General features: G+C 36.3%; 1 long non-coding RNA gene across 2 annotated transcripts; it reads left to right on the top strand.

Moving 5' to 3' along the window:
• Window positions 1–1617: 1617 nt before the first annotated feature.
• Window positions 1618–4599, top strand: LOC115920847. Of its 2 annotated transcripts, XR_004062561.1 has the most exons (4): window positions 1618–1657; window positions 2920–3089; window positions 3674–3760; window positions 4036–4599. It is a non-coding gene; the product is annotated as an uncharacterized LOC115920847 (long non-coding RNA). The 2 variants fall into 2 exon arrangements; XR_004062560.1 differs by lacking the exon at window positions 1618–1657 and having other exon boundaries at window positions 2864–3089.
• The last annotated feature ends 2834 nt before the right edge of the window (window positions 4600–7433 follow it).

Here is a 7433-nt window from a genome sequence, read left to right as displayed (position 1 = left end):
AAACACGTAGAATCCAAAGAAAATCAATGAAAAGAAGATAAATTGATATTTGTGAAACTCAATTGTATCTTAGGAAGCTTTATTATATCCATGACATGACGGAAATTCAATATACAACACTAGTTGTATGCCTCAATACATTTCCCCTATCTCGGGCACATGTAGCGGGAGGCGGGCACATCTACAGGGAGGTGCATGTTTTGATAACTTATAACACGTAAAATCCAACGAAAATCAATGAAAAGAAGATAAATTGATATTTATGAAACTCATTTGTATCCGAAGCTTTATTATATTCATGACATGTCGGAAATTCAATATAGGCTACAACACTAAGTTGTATGCCTTTACTACATATCCCCTATCTCGGGCACATGTAGCGGGAGGCGGGCACATCTACAGGGAGGTGGTTATTTGACAACGTAAAACACGTAGAATCCAAAGAAAATCCATGAAAAGAAGATAAATTGATATTCATGAAACTCATTTGTATCTTAGGAGCTTTATTATATTCATGACATGTCGGAAATTCAATATACAACACAGGTTGTATGCCTCAATACATTTCCCCTATCTCGGGCACATGTAGCGGGAGGCGGGCACATCTACAGGGAGGTGGTTGTTTGACAACGTAAAACACGTAGAATCCAAAGAAAATCCATGAAAAGAAGATAAATTGACATTTGTGAAACTCAATTGTATCTTAGGAAGCTTTATTATATCCATGACATGACGGAAATTCAATATACAACACTAGTTGTATGCCTCACTACATTTCCCCTATCTCGGGCACATGTAGCGGGAGGCGGGCACATCTACAGGGAGGTGCATGTTTTGATAACTTAAAACACGTAAAATCCAACGAAAATCAATGAAAAGAAGATAAATTGATATTTATGAAACTCATTTGTATCTTAGGAAGCTTTATTATATTCATGACATGTCGGAAATTCAATATAGATTACAACACTATAAGTTGTATGCCTTACTACATCTCGGGCACAAAGGCGGGCATGCAGGGAGGTGATGTATTGACAACGTTAAACACGTATACCTCAAAGAAAATCAATGCAAAGATGTTGAATTGATAGTTGTAAATTCATATATAATGGAGCTTTAATGTTACATCCGTGAACTCTCGGATATTGAATATAGAATACTATTTTATTACACAACTCGATCCCCATCTCGATCGGGCACATGTAGAGGTAGGCGAGTACATCTACAGGGAGGTGGTTTAGCCGACGACCGAGTTGGTCACGTGTTTTATGGAGTTAAAAAACGACCAAAAGAATCGCCATTTTTGTATAAACTGTATCAAAAATGTATCAAAATCCACACTAAATAAATTTACTTAACACTCAAACATTTCTACCTCATAATCACGGACAATACAACTGTATAATGGTAAGATTTTGCCCTGATTTGGCTGAACCACTGTGTTGCACGTATTACCTTCATTGTACAGTCATGACCCCAATTCTGCACGTACGTACGTACGATCGTACGCGCGCAGTCAAGAACATCAATATTCACGAATTGACACGACGTCACTGATATGCATATTCATTGACCTCCTTGTAGATGTGCCCGATTAGAGGCTACCTAAATCGATCACAAAATGGCCTTGCTTAGCTACAGTGAGAGTCCTTGAAAAGTAAGTAAAATCTGTTTTTCTTTGAAAATATCAATTATGTCGATATCAAATCTGTTATTTTGGAAGAAGAAAAATGTTCCTCTCATTATTATGCAATTTCATTTTTGTGTAACTGAACGAAATCTTAAATAAAATCAATTTATATCACTCTCCAAGTGGACGAATTGCACCGGTTCAACCATTTCAGTCCCATTCATATAAATTCATGCAGGTTCAATAGTAATTTCCTAACAACGTTTATTATTCGGTTAGGACAGACAAGTACAAACTTATTAGTCTAGTTTATTCTTGCAGTAGTATTGTGGTTTTACTAGTTGTAGATTTGGGCTTAGAATCAAGATCTAGGCCTAGATCTAGGCCATATCCCTTATTTATTTTGCATTGTCTTGTTTTTGTTGATAAGAATAGACCCGCTTAGATCTAGATCTGAAAAAAGTTAGATCCAGAGACTAGTCTAGTCTAGGTCTAGATTTTCTAGCCTCTAGATCTAGACTAGTCTAGTCTATAGATCTAGGCCTAGGGTCTAATTATAAATGATAGATCTAGATCTAGACTCTAGATCTAGGTCTAGATATAGGTCTAGACTATCTGGATCTATTAGGCCTAGGCCTAGGGCCTAATTATTAAAAATCAATAGGATTGTTTTGAAGGTAAAATTTTATGAAAGAAAATTAGACTCTAGATCTGGAGGTCTAGGCCTAGAGTGAGTGTTACTGTCAGACCCAGGTCTAGATCTACTCTAGATGTAGATTTAGTCTAGAGTCTAGGTCTAGATCTACATGATACTTGCAGATCTAGATCTAGGGTAGATGTAGACCTGTGAGTGAGGTGGGGGGTGGGGGGTAAAGAGCGCATTTCTTTAAGTTTTAGGTCCCGAATATTTGAAAATTGCGCGGCCGCAAATTCGCTTAGATTCTAGTGGGGGGGGGGGGGGGGGGGGTAACACTTATTTTTTTTTTATTTGGCCGGGGGGGGGGCACGTCCCTGTTGGTCAGTACATTTTTGGCAAATTTTGCTGATTTTAACCTTTTTTTTGGGGGGGGGGCAGGGGGGGGCACGTGCCCCCTGTGCCCCCCCCCCCTTGATCCGTCCCTGGTATTAGGGTCCCTAACACAGTCTAACTCCAAGCTCTAGACTAGACTATACTAGAATAAAAAAAAAATTATTTTAATTTCAGAGTCGGACTACACAAGTCGTATCAACCAAATAGACCTTGGCTTTAGTCCAAGACTCAAAAGTTCTCTTCTGCCGGGTCTCTACAGTCTTGGACTTCTCATTCTTCCTTGGCCTCAGGCTCAAGGAAAGGGTTTGGATATGCAGAATGTACTCAAGCTCAATGTCTAGGTGTACAGCTATAGATCCTACTGTGCTAAGCGGCCTTGTGGAGTGATCTTCTTACTAGTAAGATTTGCACACCAATAATAAAACAAAGGTAAGTTTTTTTTTGTGTGTGGTTCTTCTAGACCTATTTATTTGTTGTTGAGTGTGTAAATCTTGATTTTCATTAAATTTTCTACGTACAATCGCAAACTGATAAATCCATGTGAGGGGGAAGTCAACTATGACATGTCTAAATCATAGATAAATTACTTCATCAGCCAGCCTGATTAATATTGTACAAATAATAGGGCAGCAATTAATGAATAAAGAGGTGATTGAACAAACTGTAATGAGAATATATGTATGATGAAAGCTGCTCTGTTTGTTTTATACCTCTTTGCCTTCTACTCACGACAGGGGAATGTTCATTGAATCTGTTTACAACAATGTTTGGTTCAAGAGCAGGGTATCCGAGATCAAGATTAGACTCCATATTCAATCTTCCAAATGTCTAAAAACTTACAATTTGGTTGGTAACAATGTCTTGGACCGAATACATGTAAATTACTGTTGTAATTACTGATAAAAATGTACTTACGTTCTTTTGAACACATTTGATACAGTGACAATAACTTTTCTGAAAAATAGATGTGCTCTCTTCATAACAAATATATGTATCTCTGTTTTAAATCCTAGGTTGCAAAATAAAGAGCTATGGCATCTGCATGTACTGCTAGTTCATGACAAGTGAACATGTATTGTCCATCTCTTCAAATTGAAAAGGTAAGCAGTATCAATTAACAAAATTCATCTATCATTTTTCATAATCCTTGTAAGAAGTCTAATACCTATCTTACCCATTCTGTTAGATAAAACATACACAAATGGTAATGAAATCATTTATCTTCTGTAACTATTTTTTATTCTCCTACTTTATTTATTTAGCAATTAAAGTATTTGAAATAATCATAAATACAAAAAATGAAGATTGATTTAAAAGTTGTACTAGTATTTAGTAATTGATTCATTTATTACATAACTTTCAATTCCTATTCTAGACTGCAGAGCCTGAATTACCTGCAACGTTATGCTTCTTATGAAACATCAGCCAGCCTACAGATAGAAGCTCCCTTTTCCAGCTTTAAGCAAGAGGAACCACAATGAGATACAGATATTGGTATCATGGACTGGTCACTTTTTACAACCAACACTACTTGTAAAATAAGATTTACAAATTAATTCCTATAAGCTATTAAAAATGCTCTAGTCAAGGTACTAAAATTTTGCCATCGAGTTTGAGGTTTTGGGTATGATAAAATGTTAACATAAAATATTTTAAAGGAAGTTAACGGTTTAATGATACTTCCAAGATTTCCTATATTTTAAACAGAATTTTAGAATCTTGCAGAAGAAAAGAGAAGAAATAAAAAGCTATTATTCTGTCATGGAGGTTATTGTTGCCACACTCACATTACATATATAATTTTGTTCATGGCAATAAATCTTAAAATATCAAATTGGAATTTCTTAATTAGCAATTCATCTGAGCAGCAGTTTGATGACCTATTTGGAACTCTTCCTAGAGGCACTTCTTGCATGACTATGTATCGATAATTACCTGTTGGTGCTTAAAGTGCTATTGTAGCAATTGCACAACAACAAATACAAAATAAACAACAGAACATTGTGATTGAGTGAAAACAGATTTTTCCTGCAGGAAATATATTAACTCTAACTTATGTTGTCCTTAGAATTTTTTGTCAAAGCTGATAGAAAAGAATTGATGATTAATTTCATATAGACAAACTATTGCATCAAGAAACCACATTCTCACCGACTGCGTGACCTTACATGACAATGTATATCATCCTCAGATTAACAACCGTATGAGTAACAGAAATATTTGTGACAAGTATTACTCTTTTAATTTCCACAAAGGTAACTCGAATAAAGAGTGGCAGATATCAGCTGCAGTAGTTTTAACAACTGGCTGATACTTTCATAGGAGCACTTTTATTTGTGTCATTTAAAATATTGTAATTGTATCCCTTGAATGTGTTTGCTATTCTCGTCATTTACAAAATGTAGATTTCATTCATTAAAGCATAAACATATTGATTATACTTTAAAATCTGTGTTAATTTTATTTTGTATGTATTTTTTGTCTTTTAAGAAGATAAAAGGGGGGGGGGGGGATGAATAGATGAGATTGTACGCTAGCGTATAATGATAATAATTACATGATGATAAAGGGCAATGATGTGATTCAAAAATGGTGTGTTTGTATGCTGGTGAGTTATTGTTATAAGTTGGTGTTTATTTATTCATTTTTGTTCTTTATTTATTTTTTTGTGGGGGAAGGGGGGGGGGGGTGTTCATGAAGAAACAAAATTACGGCAAGCAAAGCGTTGTGATGGGAGTGTCGTTTTATGTTAATGAGAGAGAGAGAGAGAGAATATGAACAAAAAAAGGACACATAATTGTAAGCGCATATGGTAAAAAAAAATATAGAAAAAGGGGCACATAACAAAATGGAAAAGGGTCACTTCTAAGAAGAAAACATAAAGAGTTATTAGAAATAACAAGAGGAACTTTAAAACAAAGTAAAAAGGGACAAACTACATGAAGGAAAAGTGCACTTGTAATAAACAAAAAGGGATGTTAATCAGATGTTAAAGGGGCACTTAAACCCTACCTAGCATGGGTTATTTTGAAACTGCATAGCCTAGGGGGTCCGGGCCCCCTCCCCTGGAGAAAAAAATGTGTAAGAACACGTTAACTGTACCTTTTTTTGGAGATGGGCCCCGTCCCCTGGCGCTCAAGGGGGGGGGGGGGTTGCGATTTTTCAAATTTTCGAGGCCCCCCCCCCCTCAATTTTTTTTTTGATTGTATACTACCCCCCCCCCCCCCCCCCCAACTGAGCGAATTATCGGCCGGCTGTTTCGCTGCTAAATATTGTCTCACGAATTGGCCCCCTCCCGTGCCGCCGGCTGGATAAGGCCCCCCCCCCCCAGGCTAGATAGGGTTAAGGGGAAAACGGGCCGCCCATGTATTTTTGAAGAAAAAATGGGCCATTGTGCCCCCCCCCCCCTCCAGAGTGCAACATTTGGTATTGATAATGCCTAACTATGATGATTTTAAAAAAAATTGGTTATGAACAAAGATTTGTTCCCCGAAGAACAGAATTCTTCATTTTCAGATGTATGTTCAAATTAAAGCTAGCCGACACTTGCGCCTTTAAAACCAATGAATGCTGAACATAGCATATCAATAATGCAATGAATAAGGATAAAATTGATTTAAAATTGATATGGATCACACTCTTACTTAAAATCGATTTTAAGGCCAAAATCGATTTTATTTATTTAGTGAAACTGCTGCTAAAATCGAAATCAATTTTAGGCCCTTAAAATCAATCAAATCGATTTTAGATCGATTTTAGGGCTTTAGTGAAACACCCCCCTGGATGGAAAGTGGCAGATTAAATTAACGTCTTGCCAAAGGACAGTAGTGCAAGGGTAAGATTTGAATAGCGTTTATTGCGACCTACAGTCCGGTGACTTTTCCACTAGACCACAAGACCTCTACTTTGTCATCATAGCTTTTCTTCTGTGTACATGAGATCCATGTGTCTTAGATAATGGAGGGGGTGCGGAAATGAGTCCGGCATCTGCAACTGAGCCACATATCAAATTATCATTATCATGGTATAAGTTGATTTCTCTTTATCTCCTATGTATATATCAGTCTTATAGGTATGAACTTCAATACACAAAACCAAAACAACAACCACAATAAAAAACAAAAACCAGTGCCCCACAGAAAGTGATGACACCTCCCTCAATTCACCTAGACAGGCTACACTGCTAGTATTTGTTTAATAAACACAAAACATTCCTTTGCTCTTTGTCATCGGTCATGTTTACAGTAGCATGATAAATGCTCTTAAAAACGTTGATTTCGTCATATTAATTATTAAGGTCAACAGTCGATCTAATACATAAACACTAGGTTTGAAAAATACGAGGAAATCATGGTCCAACAATTAAACGCATTAATTGAATAAGTAATCAAAACCAAACACATCCTTATTTACAGGATGTGAGAGAAACCGCAAAACAAACAATCCAAACTATTCAGGTTGTAAATAGGGAAAAATTACAAATACAAGTGCATAGTCCGGTTATAAATTCTTGAGAGACCTTTTTTCTTCTTCCTTTTCTGCATTTCTTAATGATAACACATTTTCGTGAATGTTTGGATATTTATGTACATAATTGCATGTTGGCTATTTTGCTCTATTATGCATGCTTTAAAGGTAATAAAGACAATAATAATTTAGAACTTTCCTCAAAACAAAAGGGCTTGAAAATGGATTTTAGTGGTAAAATAACGACTATTAGCTGCCGAACGACTTAAATGATTACAATCAAGTAATAGTCTGATTTTCGGACTC

The sequence above is a fragment of the Strongylocentrotus purpuratus genome, unplaced genomic scaffold, assembly GCF_000002235.5.
Source record: "Strongylocentrotus purpuratus isolate Spur 01 unplaced genomic scaffold, Spur_5.0 spur5_scaffold_1, whole genome shotgun sequence".
In the NCBI taxonomy this organism is placed as follows: Eukaryota; Metazoa; Echinodermata; class Echinoidea; order Camarodonta; family Strongylocentrotidae; genus Strongylocentrotus; species Strongylocentrotus purpuratus.
Note: the sequence above shows the minus strand (reverse complement) of the source record. Positions and strands in the feature narration are given on the sequence as shown.